This window comes from Diabrotica undecimpunctata, chromosome 6 (assembly GCF_040954645.1).
Source record: "Diabrotica undecimpunctata isolate CICGRU chromosome 6, icDiaUnde3, whole genome shotgun sequence".
In the NCBI taxonomy this organism is placed as follows: domain Eukaryota; kingdom Metazoa; phylum Arthropoda; class Insecta; order Coleoptera; family Chrysomelidae; genus Diabrotica; species Diabrotica undecimpunctata.
This window is the reverse complement of record NC_092808.1, coordinates 18,758,011-18,777,944: the sequence shown is the minus strand read 5'-3', so window position 1 is coordinate 18,777,944 and position 19,934 is coordinate 18,758,011. Positions and strand designations below refer to the sequence as shown.

The following is a 19,934-nucleotide window of genomic DNA, read 5'->3' as shown; positions in this document are numbered from 1 at the left end:
CCAGTGTCGTGACAGAATCAGTTTTTAAAAGTAATTTATATTTTATATGATATAATTATATAATTAATTTTCAGATTGACAGTTTTTTACTCTGTGGTATAAGCAAATAAAAATATTTACAACAAGACTAATAAAGATTTTTTTATCAATTAAAAATAATTTAACGGAAAGTGTCATCAGTCCCTAGGTTACAAAAATTATGAACATAGAATTGTTTTACAAAATTTCAGGATCATTTTGATTAAGGTAATACCTGATACTCTCAATTCACATATGGGTAATTCCAGCAATAATCGACACAAGTCGGTGGGGTCACCCTCTCCGATTTGGCTGAAATTTTACACACATGTTATACTAGACAAAAAAACATGATTGTCCAATTTTCAGACCTCAATATTCAAAATGGCGGCCGTGGCGCGCTATTGAAGTTTCACGCTTTTTATCAATTTTTTTTCGTGTTTCGCCGATTTTTTTAGTACAGCGAGCTAAATATGCTTAAACAAATATCCACTATATGTTTTCCAATATAAAATTTCCCGCTGAACACAATCCCGGTGTCAGAATTGCCCTATGACGTCATGTAAAGCCACAAAATGCGAAACAAAGCGCTTTTTTTTGAAAAATTCATATCTCAAAAACACCCTCTTTATTTTTTTTTTCAAATTTTCACAAAGGACGCCTTAATACAAGTATTTTCGAATAAAAGTTGTCTCAGAAATACTTTTTATATGTTTGAAGCCGCTGCGCCCTATAAAAGTCCAAAAACGCGATTTTCCTGCCTTCTTTAGCGCTTTTCCTTCGTTTTTCAGCTTCCAAATAACTTTTAGACGTTTTCTGACAACGAATTCGAATTCTACGGAAAATTTTACACAAAAAATTACTATTTTGAATTTATTTACAACCGATTTTACCGTTTTATAGGGGGCGACACAATATTAAACGCAGAATTGCTCGCTGTAATCAATACTTTTTTGCGCTAGGATTTTATTATTATACATATTATAATATTTGTTCGTCTATATACACAAGGGTGTGTGTGTACATATATATATATATATATATATATATATATATATATATATGTATATATATTATGCTTATATATATATATTATCATAATTAAATAAATCACCAAAGCTGTTATAATTGTGATATAATATTACTTTATTGTAATATAATAATACTTTATTTGTCATTTTTCTGTTTTATAAAACGTCCAAAAGACCAAAGTTACATTTGGTCGGGCCTAATTTTACTTGAAGGTGATTTTTATGTTCGCACACAGTTACATCATTTAGAATATAATTATAAGGAACTGTCAGTTGTAGATTTATAGCTTGCCACGCATAAACATTCGGTTTGATTTCTGGTAAAATTGATATTCCAGCTTCCATATTTTCTTCAGAAAGTTTATCAATATATCCTATGTAACATTCATCCTTCATGACAAATGATACGTATGAACACTGTTTCCATTTGTATTTTTTGCTTTTTAATAAATCAAATCTAATATCGATCTCTTTTTCAAAGCTTGTGCTTTTACATGCTACCACTGAATCCGACAACGGGATGAAGTGGTGATATGATCGCGTACCAGGTAAAGTATAAGCAGTGGATGTAGTTGATTCGCGTTCAGCATCTATTTCTTCTGCCATTATCAAAAATACTTGAATATTTTTTATATTTTCTTTGCAAAAATTATATAGATCAAGTACTTATAATACTTGAGAATTGTGCAGATCCACGGTATACGGTAACGTTCAATGCACGATACCCACGGGTTCTGCTTGATTGAGGACAGAGTATAATCCTCAGTACGGAAGTCTCTCTGTCCGAGTCGGCTTGCAGATTCAATACACCAGCGAGCCAGGGAGCCTAGAGCGTTAGCCACAAGACTCATCTAATTCCGCCAGTTGCTCGCCTTAAATAGCCGCTCCGGATCCCACCTCGTCGTGTCGTCGTGGAAATGGGTGCGCGATTATCGACAATCCCACGGTTCGAACTGTTGAACGTCCAGCGCATCGTTACAAACTGATGGTGACGATTATATCATTCAAGAAACACAAGACAAATCGATTGAAAACTGTCATCTGTAATTTGATATATTTCTATTACCCGAACTTTCCTGTGTCAAGAATATTAAATATGTAGATCTAATAATATCAAGACACTTAGATAACTACGAATCTAAGCTTTACAGTTTTTAGGTTTTGGAAAAGTAAATATTTTCCTACAGGAAGTTTTAAACAAAATAATTCAAATTTTTTTATAACGATTTAATAAAGAGAGTTAGTTATTAGATAAAAAATTTATTAAAGACTTAGTTAAGCCCATATTAATTTGTTTGAAGAAACCAATTCAAGTCTCTTAAAACCTTAAAATCGACAAATTTCTCTTCCTACTCGTGACGCAACAAGCAACCTCAAACGTTAAGTAACGCTGCGGTTAAAGTGACTTTAAACTTTTTATTAAATGAGCACCTCTTCCACGAAATTTGTTTGTTTTCATACCGGCACTGGACTAGAAGCTGTCTTTTTCTCCTTTTTCTTGCTGACGAACGTTTCGGTGGTACATTTCGGGCCCTCGTCAGGACTGTACGACCATCTAACTTTTTCCTTAACAGGTTTTTCGTCAGGCGTTTTACTTTTACGAGTTTTTACAAACTCGGTAGCCTTTTGTCACTGAATTTCGCAGAAGGGTAGTTTTTGGCTGTCCTTAGTGTCCGTGTCCGCGTTGCTTAATTCGTCGCCTTTCGGGCTGCCCGCTGTGCTGGTGCCTCCCTGGTTGCCACTGTAAAAATAACACACTGTAGATTACAATTTATATGGGTTTTTGGAAGCAAAGTACCTGCGTGTAAAATTTACGTATAAATGTCAATTAAACAGGTTATTAAACATTGGAATTTCCTGTACTATGTCAAGCTAATTAAATTCAAAAATTTTGAAAAGTGATCCTTTATATTTACTTTTATACGTGCAAATAAAATATCTCTTATATGATAAAAAGAGAAAAATTTAAAAAATATCTTTTAATATGAATTCTTCTTAAATATGTGACAGACAGGCAAAGACCCATCCAAGGTTATATTGAAAAACAAAAAATTTTTAGTCATTGTCATTATTTTTGGAGCAAATTTTATAGATTTCATTTAATAGTTACGGTCACTTTTTTTAAACAGATATAACTTATGTAGTTTGTCACGTTTAAAGTATTTTAGCTTTCAACCAATATTAAATTATCAGGTGTAGCATTCTTAAGGAGGTATGTTCACGCCGCAGTTAAAATGAGTGGCATTCAAATAAACTAACCTGTATCAGTTTTTTGAATAGATGGCAGCACGTGCATAATATTCTAATATTTTAATTTTCCCAAAATTTAATTCTCTGGACAGCGATATTGTTGCCAGCGATTCCAAGTACTGGGACTTACGATCGGTATAGTTCGATCTCAATCGGCAGTATTCTTCCATCTAAGTTGATATTAGGTATTAGTTGAAGTTTCACAACTTATAATTATCCAATTTGAATGATTGTATCATTCTAAAAGAACAGTTCTTCGAAGACCTAGAGCAAGCCTACAGGGGATGTCCCGGAAATGGCATTAATATTGTATTAGGTGACATGAATGCAAGAATAGAACGAGAGCGAGTTTTCATGCCCACTATAAGAAAGCATAGCCTACACAACATCAGTAGCGATAATGGATTACGAGTGATAAACTTAGCAACAGCACTCAATATGGCAGTTGCTAGTACCTATTTTGAACACAAGAACATATACAAGGTAACCTGGACCTCTCCTGATGGAATAACAACGAGTCAGATTGATCACATCTTAATAGATTCAAGGCATGGAACAGACGTAATAAACTGCAAAAGTTATAGAGGCGCAAACATAGATGCAAATATAGACTCCTACTGGGCTAGAATAAAGGAAGATATTAAAGCAGCAGCGAAAGATGAAATGGGAACAGAAATATGTGCCCGTAAAAATCATTGGTTTGACGATGAATGCAAGAATGTAACAGTTAAGAAAAAATGAAACCTACAGAATGATGTTCATCCGATGAACTAGAACAACTGTAAATAATTACCAGACAAAGAGAAGAGAAGAAAAGAGGATACACACAAAAGAAGAAAACGAAACCACCTAAATACGGAACTTAAATATATAGAAAACCTTAACAGAGAGAAAGAATTCAGAGCATTCTATAAAAAAGTTAACATCAACAGAAAAAAATTCAAGGCAACCACAAGACAATTCAAAAGTCAGAATGAAGACCTATTAACAACAAGGAAATATATATTGAGTAGATGGGTGGAATACTTTAACCAGGCACTTAATAAGGAGGAAGAAGAAGAAAACCTGGAAGACGAAAGAGATGAGGTAAGGGGAGCAGACGAGAGAAAAGAGGGACCACCAACGATTCTTGAAGTTAAAGATGCAGTTAAAAAACTAGCCAGAAACAAATCGCCCGAAATATATGATCTCTCAGCTGAACTATATAAAGAAGGTGGCCATGATACCATTATGGCATTACAAAAGCTTATAAAAGAAATATGGACACAGAAATCCCTCCCCAATGATTGGAATATTGGAATACTTTACACCATTTACAAAAAAGGAGATATCTTTGAATGCTCTAACCACAGAGGAATTACGCTTCTAAATGCAGCGTATAAAATATTTTCTACGCGATTTTGGAATTCTCGCACATTTTATACGACCTCGGGGGTTATTTTGTTAATTTCTATTTTTTTTTATTATCCTAACTTTTAAATCAGTAATACTGTTTGGTCTATTAAAATATACTTTAGATTTTAAATAACCCCATAAGAAGTAATCGAGAGGAGTCAAATCGGGGATCTAGCCGGCCATTCGATCGTTTTACGTCTTCCAATCCACCTATTGGGAAAAACCTCGTTTAAATAATATCTAACTATACGTGCAAAATGTCTGTCTTGTTGGTATTAAATGGATCGATCTATCTCATTTGGATGATTTACATCAGGAATAAATCTTCGTAATGTAGGCACTAAAAAGTTAATCAAAAAATCTAGATAAACCTCACCATCAACTGTGCCCTTAAAAAAATATGGTCCAATAATCTTATTGTTAATGATACCAGCCCAAATGTTAATTTTTTTAGGATATTGCGTGAGTCTCACACACCCAGTGAGGATTTTCTCTGAGTTTGTTAACCGTTCCGTTTAAATGAAACGTCGCTTCATCAGAAAAAAACTATTTTGTTTATGAACTGCAAATCTGCGTTCATTCTGCCCATCATCATTTCACAGAATTCTTAGCTTCTATCGGTATCATCTTCATTTAACTCCTGAACCAACTGAACTTTGTAAGTTCGCTCCTTGATAGACCCATTGGTCAGAGAAGAAAAGAATACGTGCTTGGCGAAGAAAGGCGATCTATAGGGACGACTGAAGAGAAATTCTTGAGGAGGCTAGGACCCACACAGGGTTGTAAAGCCAGAATGATGATGATGATGATTGAATCATTCGACATAATTTTTGTATCGTGTTGTTGTTTATTTACCTTTGAGGTACAGTTGCTGTTTTGATTTTGAGTGTTGTTCTTCACATTTTCTTCATTTTTTTTGTGTAGAAAATTATGCGAATAGGAAAAGCTAATGTAATATAAACAAAATTTTACTTAAACAAAACTAATCTCTCTATATGTAATAATATCCCTAGTTTGCAGATTTTAATTGTAATTTTATCTTAAGATATAGTTAATTTAAAAATTACGACAGTACCTATGGATAATGAACGTTTGCTTTAAATAAAGTTTTTGGATAGTTAATCATTTAAAGTAGTTATTTTGTACCTAAGTTAAAAAATTATTACACAATTCCAAATTTTAGGCAGGTTACCATGTAAGTTATGACATAGATTCATTTAAGTACAGTTATGAAAAATTTACTGCTTTCTTTCGAAATTTTAAGAAGATATCATTAAAATAGAAAGTTTATAGTTCACATACAGAAGCATAAGTTGTAGATTTCTTTTGAAATAGTGACGATAAATGTATCTAAAAGTATATAAATTTTAACATTGTGACATACCACCGTAAGTTAGCAAGAGACGTCTATGTCTTAGAAATTTCATGTTTATTTGGTCTGCTCCAGTTGCTTTTCTATTCAATTTGACATGAAGTTTGTTAATTATTATTAATTGCTTTATTCATTTTTTAAGCAGGTTTAAGTTGGTTTTGATCAATTATTGTATATTTTTAGGTTAGGTAAGGCTAAGATGAGTAAGTTAACTTTAAGTTGTGTACTATATAACTTTAATAAACAATTCTAATACCAAATAAATAAAAAGGTAAATTAGACTTCAACCAAATTTAATATTTCCTGTTTAACCTCAATTGTAGTTAACATAACCTCAAATTGTTTTATTTTAAACAAGTTGTGGCAAACAAATGTTAAATATTTCGGCATAAATACGCAACACAAAAAATGAGTCCATTTAATACTTAACATTTTCAGTAGTAGTATTCATATAATAATTTGGTTTAAGTTCAGGGTATGAAGTCTAAATATGTTAAAACAAAACTTGCCTAATATGTAATAATATTTTATTCTAGGAAACTCTATAAAAATATCAGTAAACGTTATTCAATACATTGAATATTGGATCCTGTCTAAAATAGAAGCAACAGGTTAAATTTTAAGTATAAGTATGTTAACGATAGATTACAAAGAATATTACGTTTTCGTAATTTGAAAATTCAAACAAAACCTATTTGCTCAGTTACAGTTCAAATTTGTTAAGAACTGAGTTCTTCAAATATGCAGTTTTTTCCTTCAAAATATGTTAAAGGGTATCTGTATACAAAGTGTACTTGACAATATATTAAAATTTATGGACTCATTTTTTCAATATTACCTTCGAGCATTTTTTTAAGTATAGTTTTTCCGCGACTAACAAAGAACCACACTAACACCATACTACATCAGGATATCACATACTAAGCCTCCAGAAGTCTAAAATCATATATATATATATATATATATATATATATATATATAATTTATCAAAAGGTGAATTTAGAGTTATTGGATTCTAAGCCTAAGTGGTATAAATCTTAGCAGGTTAAGTACCACCATATTGGAAATTTTAATGTCTTCATTGGCTGATCACAAGTATTTCTATTACTTCCTTTAACTTTCAAATCAAAATCTAATACTTCTAAAATGCGAATTTTGGTTACAATTTCATTTTTCAAAATGTGATTCCACGTTGGATTTTCGCGACCACCAGCAAGATTTTTATCACAAAATGCCTATGAGAGTCCAACGTGTCACCACGCCTTGACTTGTCTATTCCTGTTGATAACATGTCGGCAAATCTAACAAGCGAAGGCGCCATCGCCGTGGCTTAGGGCGGTACAATGCAGTCGTACCAGAAAGAGGAAGAAAAACTTGAAAAATATTGGCAAGAAATTCTGTCAGATAAAGAATGGGATGAGTTTGACGACAGGTATCTTTCGGACGAGTACCAACCAACTAATTCTAGTGACAGTGAAAATACATAGAGTACTCAATAACAGAATAAAAAAAGGAAACCTGTGGCCGGAAATACCATACCGTTATGCATACATGTATCAGCGTCCACCAGTAAAGAAAAAGAATATACTAATTTCAGAAAACATGTTGATGCTGCTATAGAATTTGTCATTGCCCAACATTCTGAAGTCTCCGAATAGGAAATTTTATTCTATTGTGTGTAGGCCGGTCAACAGGGGCAAACATTTACAAAAATTTACATTTGAGGACTATAATTCTGCAGGTTTTCGTACACAAGTATACGAAAACTTCCACAACAAATCGCCCTTTCAATTCTACGAATATTTTGTAGACGATGGTCTTTTATCCATGATGGTAAATATCTAATTTATTTTGTTCAACTGATTTCGATTTTTTTTTATTTTTAGGCCAAAAAAACAAATCGGTATGCCCTGCAATGTCAGGAAAAAAATCAGAAAAAAAGCCCAGGTACTACTGCGTGGCACAACACTGATGTCGCTGAATTAAAACGATTCCTGGTTCCAGTTATATGGATGGAATTATGTCATTTTCCATCTTTTCATTTGTATTGGTCAAAGAATGATCTTTATATGAATAATATCAAAAAAGTAATGTCAAGGAATCGCTTCCAGTTATTATGGAAAACGCTGCATTTCAACGATAATTCAGTAACAATAGATGACCGTTTGCTGAAGATCGTTCTCTTGGTTAGCAGACTAAATGATAAATTCAAGGCTGCCATCGTTTTAATGAAAAACGTGTGCATTGACGAAACTTTAGTGCCTTTTCAAGGGCGACTAAAATTCAAGCAGTATATTGCAGACAAGAGGCACAAATTTGGGATAAAATTATTCAAACTTTATCTGAAAGGTGGTTATACCTACGATTTTAATGCATATTGTAGAAAAAAACATGCTGAAGGTAGCAACGTACCAACAAATGTAGTGATAAAACTTATGGATGAACTGCTTGACAAAGGACGAACACTTGCGATTGATGACTACTACAGTTCTGTCACACTTGCACATGAACTCCTACACCGAAAACTTATATGATTGGTACGCTACGTGCAAACCGCAAGATATAATTCGCCATTATGTAAAGGAATAAAACGGTACATAAAATTATCGATGGAGCTCATCTGATGTCGGGCATCAAAGCATTGCTAATAAAAGCATGACGATACCAAATTCAAGGCAGAGGTAATTTGGGGCCTATTGGGAGATTTTATTGTCACACCAATCATTATGGAAAATAGTCACAAACTCACCTATGTCGCCGCCTTCCTTCTTTCAGCCAACGTCTCCAGTCCTTTCTGTTCTGCCGTTCTCTATCTCTAAGTTCTCGTCTTTCCATGGCCTCGTCCACTTCATCCCTCCATGATGTTCGGGGTCTACCTCTTTTCCTCCTTCCTATTGGGCTCAAATCCGAAATCTTTGCTATCCCCCTTGTATGATCTGGTCTTCTCACATGTCTATACCAAATTAAACGTTTTTCTTCGATGTAGCTGAGTATGTCTTGTTCTATTGCCATTCTTCGTTTTATCTCCTCATTTCTGATGCGATCCATTTTTGTAACTCTGCAGCTTTTTCGCATGAACTCCATTTCAGTTGCTGTGATTTTGGGCCTGTTTCGTTTATTTATTACCCAATTCTCTGCTCCATAGGTCATTATACTGCGTACCAAGGTGTTCTAAATTCTCTTCTTTGTATTTCTGGTAAGCCGTCTATCCCACAGTACCCCGTTCATTTGTTTAATACATGTTCTTGTCTGTGCTAATCTGCTGGTTATCTCTTGCTCGGTGGTTCCATTTTTTGAGAGTATGAATCCTAAATATTTGAATTTGTCAGTGCCGTTAATTTCCTTATTATCGTCCATTTCGAAGTTTCTCGCTGGTTCTTGCTCTGTTGTTAAATATTCGGTCTTTTCTAGATTTATTTCCAGTCCATTTTTTGTGTATTCCTTTTCTAATTTTCGGAGCATATAGCACAAATCTTCTTCATCTTGAGCCGTTACAACTTGGTCATCTGCAAAGCTTAATGTGTACAAGAAGTTGTCCCGGATTGGTATTCCCATCCCTTCACATTTTCTTTTCCATGGTTTTAATATTTGTTCGAGGGATATCTTGAAATCTTGAACAGTGCCGGAGATGTAGAGCATCCCTGCAATAAGCGTTTTGTGGTCTTAAATTCGTTGGAGTATTTATTGCCGGTTTTAACTCTTACTTTGTTGTTGTTGTAAAGGCGTTTTACGGCTTCTATTAACCTCTGAGTTATTCCGATTTCCTTCATCGTGTTCCATAGTTGTTTTCTGGGGACCGCCTTTTTTAAATCTATGAATTCCATGTGTACTGGTCTATTTTTTGCCATTTTCTTTTCAACTAATTGTTGGAGTGTATAAATGTGGTCTATGCAAGATCTTCCTGCCGTGAACCCCGCCTGATCTTTTCCGATTTTATTTGAGATAGATTTTTCCAGTTTTTCTTTCAGCATTTTTCCATATAACCTGCACATGCATGCTATCACATTAATGCCTCTGTAGTTCCCGCATTTCTTCTTATCTCCCTTTTTATGTATCGAGGTTATATATGCTTTGAACCATTCTTCTGGTATTTCGTTCAGGTTTATAGCGTTACTGAACATTTCGTGTATAATTCTGTGTAGTTTGTCCATTCCGTACTTAATTAGTTCATTAACGATTCCTCCTGGTCCCCCTGATTCTTCATTTTGATTTTGTTGTTGTTCCTCTTCTGTGTCTGTCTCTATGAAATCTGGGCGGTTTTCTGTGAGTAGTTCTTTATAGTAGTCTTCCCACTCTTTTTCTGATATGTATTGTATTTGGACCTTTTCGTTGTTATTCTTCCTTAAAGATTTCAGTATTTTCCAGGATTCCGAATTCCTTGTTCCTCCCATTGACATGTGATGGTTGTAAAAAATTCTATTGCCTCCTTGGCTGTTTTTTGTCATAAATTCCGTGACAAAAAATTAAATTAGTACTTTAGATAAAATTTTGATACAATGTTATTACGTTTTGTTTTATGAAAATAAACTTATTTTGCCTAAAATGTGTTCTTATTATGAATATATAACAAAAAATATATAATTACGCAATTGTTACTTATAAATATTATGAGCCACGTGAGTCCTCGTTGACATCTCAGAAGCACAGGCCAAGTATGCTTTCTGGACCATCTGGCCGGGCTCTAAATGTCCCCGTGTATTTTAAATGAGTTCGAGAAGCCGCTGTTGAGCTACATAGCATTTTCTGACGATCTAGCGCGTGAATCCGTGTTGGCCTCTCATGGCACTTAACCTGTTAATATAGTGAATCAAGTAAAGTATCATAGGATAATAATATACTTCAAACTTACTTCAAGTCAGCAGATTAAACGAATAACCAAGGGAGCGGTAACTACGTTAATGATAGCCAGATGCGCTCATGGGAATATGTGGGGTTTAACAGACACGTCACCTTGAATTTATGAGATGGTAGTAAAATCAATATTTACATATGCATCAGTGGTATGGTGGGAAAGGGAATAGCGAAAAAGTCTTGGAATCACAGAGATTTTGATGGGTACACAAACGGCCGCTATGAAGGCCTTAATAGACCTCCCTCCAATGCACATAATTATGAAAGGGAGACATGAGTGAGATATGGTTACTTTGTCCTCCGGAGGCGTGTCAGCCAGGAGCTGACAGCCGTGCCGGACGCATCAAATTTGGATATTGGTAAAAATACTTGGGAATTCCAAGTTTGGCCAAATCCAAATTTCTAATTGACTCGATGCAGGGAAATTCCACTTTTGCTACGTAAAACAAAGGATTTGTTTTACATAAAAGCAGGTAGATTTTCTCTTATCGGTCAGTCGAGCTTGCCTCTTCTACTGTAGACCTAGTCGGTGCTATTATTGTTCCAACTAAGTTATTGTTTTATTTCTGATTTCCTGTATACCTTTCTATTTTAGCATTATTGTATATCCAGACCTTGTCAGGTTAGAATATTACATATTTGTTCATGTACTGATTGTTTGCTATTTTATTTGATTATTTTTGATTGTTTATTTTCTTGTATTTGTATCTAAGCTGTTTTTCCGTAAGTTAAGAACACTTAGGAATATTTATCTTGCCTTTTCTATTTTATATATTTGATTTTGTACTTTGTATCTAAGTAGTTCTTTTCGGTAAGTCAAAGAGCTCTTAGAAGTATTTCTCTGATATCTGACTTGTTATTTTATTGTGTGTCCAAGTCGTTCTTTTCCGGTAAGTCAAAAGAACCCTTAGAAATATTTTCATATCGCATTATTATTTCTGATATTTTATCTAAGATATTTTCTTCCGTAAGTTAAGAAAATACTTATATATTTGTCTATTTCATTTTTCCATATTTTGCTAAGCTGTTTCTTCCGTAAGTCAAGAAACACTTAGCAATATTTTCACATCTTTTCTATATTTGATTTTTCTTATTTTCTATTATAAGTCGTTTCTTCCGTAAGTCAAGAAACACTTATAAATATTTGTGCATTTATTTTAATATATTTGATTCTCTTGTTTATTTTCTGTTCTAAGTTGTTTCTTCCGTAAGTCAAGAAACACTTAGACATATTTCTATAATCTGTTTCATTTTTGCATTTCTCGTTTTATATTTTGAGTATTTTATTTTTCCAAGTCGTTTCTTCCGTAAGTCAAGAAACACTTAGAAATATTTCCATATTTTACTCTCACATTTACATATATCATTTATCTATATTTCTGTCCTAAGTTGTTTCTTCCGTAAGTCAAGAAACACTTAAAAACATTTTTCTTTGCATTATATTTTTATACCATTTAATTTACTTGTTTACTAAGTTATTCCTTCCGTAGGTCAAGGAATACTTAGATCATTTTTACCTATCTGTTTTCCATTTTTGCTCTGTTACTTTGTAACTGTTCCTTGGAACCGTTACCTATAACAGATATTTGTCACTGGAACTGTTATTTATAACAGCGGTGATATTTAACCTTTCTACCAGCGACAAACCAAAGATGGTAAATACCCGATCCAATTCCAGGGATAGGAAAAAGCCCGAAGAGCCGGCGATGGGTCCTACAGGCCCAAATGCCTCCTCTCGGCAACAACTTAAGGACCTAGTAACATAAATGAAATCAAGGATACCGAATGGATGATGATTTCTGACCATATGGTACCCAAATAGAGGCCTTAAGTACTTTTTCAAGTAGAAATTTGCCCCCGAGTGGGATAGGACGAGAAAACACTCGATCTAGACTGCAAAGTTTTACCTGTTACACAGAGGGGTCCTAAAATGCAGAAGAGCCGGTTGCAGAAATATTCAGTAGTGGTAAAAATGTAAATTTTTCTAAAAAAACTACGAAAAAATAAAAAAAAAAACAGAAAAGAAGACCGAAATATACATAAAGACAGTGCTTACAAGGAAACTAAAAGAAAATAACTTAATAAGGAACGAAGCAAAAATAATCAAAAAGAGAAGATAGTGGAAAAAAATGGTAAACAAGATCGGACATGACTCAACAACTATTTTGTGAGATTAACAGTCTCGTTACCAATATCTTTGGCAATTGAAATCCCGTATGGTGCCTTCTGTAATAATGAAATAAAGATACGAAAATTACAATACCTTGGTTACGTAATGAGGGAAAGAAAATACCAGCTGCTGCAGAATATTATACAGGAAAAGATTTTAGGAAAACGTAGCGTTGGAAAGAGGCGAATGTGATGGCTGTGCAATCTCGAAGAGTGGTTTAATTGGTTGTATAACTAGCTTCTTACAACAATAATGAACAGCGTTCAAATTATCACGATGATCGCCAACCTTTGAAACAAGGTGGCACCGTCAGAAGAAGATGGTAGCTTTTGGCTCACTTATGACTTAGGGAAACATAATTAACGTAAGAAACATAATAAAACTTGAAGTAAATAAATTGTTTAGGTTATTTATTATTTTATCATTAAATAAAGGAAATGCTCGAAAGTAATATAAAATATTATTCAAAATACGTCATAGCGATATTCTAACTAAATTTCAAACATAAGGTCTTGAAGCATCGCAAATATTTAGCGGTAAAAACGATAAACTTTTATTGGTATACTTTAAAAAAGCGAAAAACAGCTCTTCAAAGGGTTGCGTGGTTTGTCCTGCGTGGGGATCTACAAAAAAGGGGAAAACCTATTTTACCTTAAATTAAGAGATAACACATATATCGAGAACGTAAGCCCTTCTTCGTCTAAAGTAAATAAAAATTAAAAAATACTATAGATATAAATTATATAATAGAAACAATATATTTTTATCTCAGTTTTAATTAATTTATTTTGTTTTAGCCTATCTAGCAATCTAGCAAGATTTTAATGAATATTTTAGAACATTATTAAAAGATATACACATTGAATATACAGCTTCCTAGTGCATACATATGTGGCTAGTGGCTATTGAAATAATATGATTTTTTTTTCTACTAAGACAGACCATCTTACATACAACTTTGCCTGTGTTGCTGTTATGTGGATCGACATGGTAACAACATCACGAAATACAGATGCATTTTCAAGGTGTGCTCAAACTCAACTGAACTGAAACTGAAGTGGGTGGTAAATAGGTGGTGTGGGAGATGGAAAGTAACACCCGAACCAGGCAAAACCCAATCAAAAACACGTCAAACGTCCAACCACTAGCAGCTACTACACACAGAAGGAAGAATAAACCTAAGGCTATAGGAAGACAGACTCCAATTCAGATACCACATCGAGTATCCAGGAGAGGTGTTCAACAGAATAATACACTTATAACAAGATCTGATAGCAACCTCATACACAAATGCAAAGCGTACATATGGCCTTTTATTGAATATAGAATAAATATTTATGCTGTGCTCAATTGAGATTTCACACAAAAGCTGTTAACGTTAGAGAGGAGTATTCTGCGTAAAGTAAGTTACAAATCCAGTCGCTTCCCCTCCGACCTAATCCGACCCCAAAACATTCTAAAAATTCCATGCTCATCTTTGGGCAATGTGTACGTTAGACATCCTAAAAAGAAATTCCTTTTCCCACCCACAAAATTGCTAACCTCTGCCAGAAACGAATTCCCTGACGAATACATAGGTTTTCTCTTTTTTACTACATTTAGCTAAATAGTTCACATAGAGAGGGAGGAATAAGTTTTCTGTGGTTTCTTAATTCCATTATACAATTATGCCTGTCGATAGGAAGAAAACAGCCAAAGATGCCTTCATTTAGAGACAGTTAATAAAAATTAAAAATAAAAAAGCTGAAAAGTACCGTTCTCTAAGCCTTTATTCTCTGGTCGAGACCCTCCTCCGCAGTACACTAGATCATCCACAACCACTACCACGCAATGATTTAGAGCACCCAAAGAAGACCACCGCAAGCCAAACCTTGTCAAAAATACCTCCCGAAGAGACACTAAAAGACGTCTAAACGGCACAACCAGTAGACACGCGTTAAAGAAACACCCAATATCAATCCACGCGACGATAGCGAGGCAAGGAACATCATCAGTGATCGATTACAGCACCGACGGGAGGTTTGGCGATGTCCCCGTATTGCGTTTTTAGTATTTGCCGCAGTTGCCGACAAAACTTCAGAAGGAAATAATTTCCACCCCTACTGTACACAATGTTGTGCACAATGCACATGTTCCAAGAACACCAGGAACACTACGCAGCCTTTATACTGATGACACAGAACTTAGAAGTAACGGTCAACAATCTACAGACATCATTGGATAACATTGAAGAATGGTGTATCCAATGGAAAATAGCAATCAATTCAGAGAAGACACAAGCAATCATATTCAAAAAGAAAAGAGAAACCCCAGAGGAATAGCTGTTAGTGCAAAATAATCCCATCGAATGAAAAAGAGAAGCGAAATACCTAGAAGTCATTATGGACCAAGGCTTAACATTCACGTAACACGTGGACACAACCAATAAGAGGACTCACAGGTAGAAAAAGCAAACTGCGATAAATACAAAAATGAGACTGATAAACAGCATCATACTCCCAATAATCACATGTGCATCTCTCGCAGGAAGACACATAAGCAATTCAAATAAAAAGAAAATACAAGCAGCCCACAATAACATCCTCAGAGAAGCGGCAAATGTACCCAGATACGTCGTTGAATGTTTTCTGTTTAGAGAACTACAATAAGTAAGGGTGATAGATAAACTGCAGAAAAAGCCAGAATTAGGTTTGCAGAATTAGAGAATCAACGGAATCATTCTATCAACGGAAGCACAAAAGACCAAAATAGCAAACCCTGGCCAATACATAAAGTCTAGATAATTCGTAGCTCTACCAAGAGAAGAAGCTCCAGTACGCAGCACTGGCAATTTTAATAACTAATGTTTATTTTCAGGACAACCTCCAAAAAAAAAAAATAAATAAAGGCTTTGGCCACAAAAAAAATAAAAAAATACTAACAAAAAGGCGACAGCCATCCAAAAAAATTTATAAAACCCCAAAACTTGTGCTCGAAGGGCCCACATTCTCGGGCACCGAGTCGCCGAACTGGGCGCACCTCGAAGCGGAGACTCGAGACCCAAGCAAGCAATTTCAGTTTGATGATACATCACTGGAGAAAGCAGGAAAAGAGCGCCTCACGCTAGCCTGCATTGATCGGATTAGGATATCCTATTGGAGTTCTTATGCACAGGACTTCCACACGAAAAGCATTTGGCTGATAGTTGTGCCCCTATCGCGCATCAGAGTGCTATAGGGGGAAATGGGATGGTCTGGAGCATTGGAGCACGGTGGAGTGGTTCCTGATAACACGAATCAATACACCTCGCTCCAATGAATTGTAACACCCGAATGTCATTCTAAGGGGTTAGACTGGGTCTCTGGTCCCTGTATTTAGTACCATGGTGTACAAACCTCAAATACAATATACCGTTATAAAAACAGTTTTGTTAACAGAAGGGTTATTATTATGCCAACATTTTTACAAATAGGTAAAGATCTTCGTTAGGAAAGGAACAAGGGAACAACCATAAAGGGCGAGTATATTGCCAAAAACTTAGTGACGAAATCAAAGAGGAGCATCCTAATTTGGTAAATAAGAAACCGCTCGGTCAATTAGATAGATATAAATTGAGAAATTAGTGTCTCTCAGAGATTATTAACTATTTACAGACCTGAAAAAATGACCCGGTCTTAGTATTATTTTTCTTCTTATAAACCGTTCGATTTTAGTAAGAGCGATGTGCCATATATGGAATACCGTTTTGCATTTGGTTCGTATTTTTTTGTTTCTTTAAAGAATGTTCAACGAACAGTTCTTTGTTCACAAATACACATTAATGTTGTATATATCAGATTTTAAATATAAAAATAGTGATGTTCAAAAAGTAATATAGGTAGTAAGGAGAATTTTGAACCTAATATGGAATACGCTATGATCCTAATATGGAACACGGTACTATGCATATAAATAAAAAAATAATATTTAAAATAAAACATTATACATTTTACGACATTCTTTACCCCTTCTCTACCCCTTGACAATAAATATTAATTGTCTTGAAGCAATCTGTATGACACCATTCTTAACCCACTTCTCACACATCTCCTTTTTTATCTTCCAAGAATTTTCCATCCAAATAAAACCAGTAGCATCTTCTTCTTAAGGATTGTCTGCTGTAATATCTATCATGCCATTATCTAAAGAATCGTCTTTAAAACTTACTGATTTGCATTCTGAAGACAAAACTTGAAATATTACCTTCTTTTTAGTCTTAGGTACGTAGGTGTTGGCCACTGCAGGATGGTCGTTGGTTATCTAATAATTCCGTTAACACTTTTCGCTTTACTGTTTTGCCTTATTTTGAAGAGGAATTTATTAATCGTCTTTATATGGAGACGAGGTAATAATTGTTGCTTTTCCAGGTGCCCTACTCCTTCTTTTTTTAAAAGATTGGCACCGGTGTAATGTTTTGAGGTCCAATAAATTCCGTTTCATCTACACTAATGTCGGCAATATTTCGGCAATAAAGATGTAAATAAAACAAGTGATGGAGTTTAAATATAAGTAAAGTAAAAGATCAAGCGAATAGAGCAAACAGAGCCGCAGGCTGCAGAATGAAACTATATGGAGAAAGAACAATATCGGGAAAGAAATAAAAGGAAAAATTTACAAAACAGTCATCAGACCAATAATAACATACGCGACAGAAACACGACCTGACACAGAGAGGATAAAACGGATGTTAAAAACAGCAGAGATGGAAACAATTAGAAAAATTGATGGTAAGACACTATGGGAGAGAGCTAGAAGTACAGATATACGACATATATGCAAGGTGCAGAACATCAAGAACTGGGTAAGAAATAGAAGAGTAGAATGGAACGATCATATAAGCTGAATGACAACAAATATAGTAGTAAAGACGGCAAGAGACGGTTCCCCAATAGGAAGACGATCAGTAGGAAGACTACGAAAACGATGGAACAACAACTTACCTGGGACACATTAAAAAACAGATATAGTTATGTCTACATAAAAAGAAAAAGAAGAAGACTTTAGACTGAACAATACTTAATCCAGTTTCATCCACTTTGAATATTCTATCAGTTAAATATTTATGATTTTCAAATGCTGCCTCCAAAATATCAAAGAAGTATGTCACCCTTTTCTTATTAAAGCCTTTGGCTCGATGAATAGACGTTCCAGTTCGCTTTATAACAGAAATTGTATCCTTGTGTAATTTCAGACATAAATCCAACCATTTTCTTACAGCAGTCTCCTTTTCTGGAAAATGGATTTGGTAATTTATTAAAGGTAGCTGATAAGCCATACTTTTAACATAATTTTTTATTATCCCGTAAATTTTTTTTTTCATTAAAACTATTCTACCAAATTTACAACTAGTACTAGATATATGCTGATGGTGCCGTTCCTGCATTGCCCATTTGAGTTTGTTCGATTTTCGGTGTTCCATAATGAGGACATATTCTATATTTGGCACATTTCCTTTAAGTATATATCAATTAATACACCTCCAGATAAATAATGTGGATCTATAAAATATACGTTCACTTCTATTTAAAAACCGCTTTTTCCTACACTAATTTTACAGTTGTTGGTAAAAAATATTAAGAAATCTGCTTTATTACATCTATACTGCGACGTAAGTAGAAGTACCCTTATTCGAGGTAAATTAATCTTGTCATAAATCAAATTTTGCACTTTTGTTATTAAGTTTATATTATATTTAATTTGTTTTTATGTAATTAATTAGCCAAAATATATAAAAATCTGAGATAAAAATGTTAAAGAAATGTTAAAAAAGCATAATTATAACCCTAATGGTCCATGATGATTTAAATGTTTATTGGCTTATGTAATCAAATCAATTTAACGAAAATTTAAACAAATAATTTAATAATACAAACTTGTATTACAAATTAAAATATACTGATGGCCAAAAAAATGCAACACCTAGAAGGACAAAAATATTTTTTTTGTGTGTAACATTATAAACAAATAACCCCGGAACTATCCTTATGGAAAACTAGCCTCGGTTAAATTAAAAGTTCGGTCAATGATAGTTCTTAGTGCGTAGATTAAGAAAGTCAATGGGACCTAGGTCTGAAAAACTATTATTCTGAAGCTACAACCTTCTGAAGTTATTGACTTTACGTAGTCAGTGTACGTCAAGCGAACTTGTTTACAATTAAATGAACGAAAATATTTATTTTTGAAAGAATAGAGACACTTTTCTTGATGCATATTTGCACGCTGAATATGAATCAGTGATCAAAAATAGATACATAGTATTTTAGTTTTCAGAAAACCGCCGAAAAGTCTTCGAAAAACTGAAGAACAGTGATAGAAAATGTGCTGCTAGAGAGACATAAGAATTATCATATTTTCACATATTCAATACCTACATAGCTGCAAATCTGCCTTATCTTCAGAAAACCATTGAAGCGCCTTAAAAAAACTGAGGAACAACCACCCGACAAGAGACAAGACATCTCACCGACCAGTTAAAATCATGCTATGCTAGATTTCAATCGTTTATGCATCATAAGTCGCGTTAAGTTACGACCCATCAGGATAATAGTGGGTTGCTGTCTTGCAAAGCCTACAAACCACAACACACGGGTTATATGAGCACAAGAACTCACTGTTCTCGCACCAGATTAACAGGCACAGTAGTATGCGCTAATTTTGTCTTTTGCAGACTCATCTTCGTCATTCTGTTCATGAACCATTCAACCTTCTAGCAAATGAAGATTTGGTGTTTTGTAGCTTGTCGAAGCTAGAAAATATTCGAACTCTTATGAATCCAGATTTGTCCATATTCTCATCAAATTGAAATTCTTCATTATTGTTTCTAATTATT

The 19,934-nt window shown here is 34.3% G+C and overlaps 1 protein-coding gene across 2 annotated transcripts in view; it reads right to left on the bottom strand.

Moving 5' to 3' along the window:
* Window positions 1-1,258: 1,258 nt before the first annotated feature.
* Window positions 1,259-19,934, bottom strand: part of Hk (potassium voltage-gated channel subfamily A regulatory beta subunit hyperkinetic) — a 398,149-nt gene continuing 379,473 nt past the window's right edge. For both annotated transcript variants that reach the window (XM_072534383.1, XM_072534384.1), the window contains one exon: window positions 1,259-2,790. The gene's annotated coding sequence lies outside the window, so the exon portion shown is untranslated. The remainder of the gene's footprint in view (window positions 2,791-19,934) is intronic.